The sequence below is a fragment of the Cupressus sempervirens genome, chromosome 1 (genome assembly GCF_028749045.1).
Source record: "Cupressus sempervirens isolate cs-2001-9-10 chromosome 1, ASM2874904v1, whole genome shotgun sequence".
NCBI lineage: Eukaryota > Viridiplantae > Streptophyta > Pinopsida > Cupressales > Cupressaceae > Cupressus > Cupressus sempervirens.
Window position 1 is genome coordinate 749,901,541 of NC_143118.1, and position 1,511 is coordinate 749,903,051.

The window sequence follows — 1,511 nt, forward strand, 5'->3', positions numbered from 1 at the left end:
AAACAAGATTTTACTAGTTATAGTAGGCATAGACAATGATGTTTGCATGCTTCTTATTGCTGACAATGCACTTGACAACATTGGACCATTGATTGAAGGATACATCTGTACTTCATCATGAGTTGAAAAATATAATATTGTTAGAAAAGATATTTGCAATGGATAAAGATCAAATGGGACACTAGCTAGAAGCATCCAAAAATAAAAGTTAAGTGTTATAATGTTGATGAAAACAAATAATGTTGCACCAGTTTCACTTTCAACATTAGATGTCCTATTTCAACACTTAGTAATTTTATTAAATAACTCAACGATGTAATAATATTGTAATTATAAGTAATGTTGTAAAAAGAAAGTGTTACTTACATGACATGAAGGTTGTGCGCTACAACCCTCACCATGTTCACCACATAGTGTCAAAACTATCACATATTTATGTAGAACACATAATATTTTAGATCATGATCCATAACATACTATAAAATATAAATATCTATTGAAATTCTATTATTACTTTAGATTTATTATTGCTTACCTTCAAAGAATCGACCCTACAACCCAATTCTTTTTTCAGTGCCTCTTTCTCCTTGCTTGTGCCACCTTCAATGATAATGTTAACAATTTCATCATTGTATCTTGTTTGAGTTGTTGGGCCATGAACATAGGGTTAACACTAAGGGGCGATGTCATGTAGAAATGAAGCCCATATTTCAAATCACATTTGATTTGCTATCATTTTAACTTTTCCCTACCACTTGTGACATCAATATCAATAAAATTCCATCAAAATAACTCCAAAGCCATAAAGAAAAGAACATAATAATACGACATTTGTTTCTATATAATTTGAATAATTACAATAATTAAGGTTTACCTTTGTTGAAGAAGGTGTATGAGATGGTGCATCCTCGCTTGTGTGTGGTGGTCTATCCATGTTGCCTTGTGAAAAAGATTATTAATTCTTAGCAATAAACATTGAAATGAAAGTATTTGACATGTTTTACTTAATTCTTTTATCTGCACATATGGTTTTCAAAGAAAAATTTGGTGTAACTAATGTGTATATCTGTAAAATTTAATATCAGTAAAATTTGACCAAAATAACTCCAAAGCCATAAAGAAAAGAACATAATAATATGACATTTGTCTCTATATAATTTGAACAATTACAATAATTAAGGTTTACCTCCACCGAATAAGGTGTGTGAGATGGTGCATCCCTACCTGTGCATAATAGTCTATCCATGTCACACTATGAAAAAGATTAGTAATTCTTAGCAATCAACAACGAAATGAAAGTACTTGACATGTTGTACTTAATGTTTACATCTGCACATATATTTTTCAAAGAAAAAATTGGTGTAACTAATGTGTATATCTGCAAAATTCAATATTAGTAAAATTCCATCAAAATAACTCCAAAGCCATAAAGAAAATAACATAATAATACACTATTTGTTTCTATATAATTTGAAAAATTACAATAATCAAGGTTTACCTTTTTTGAAGAA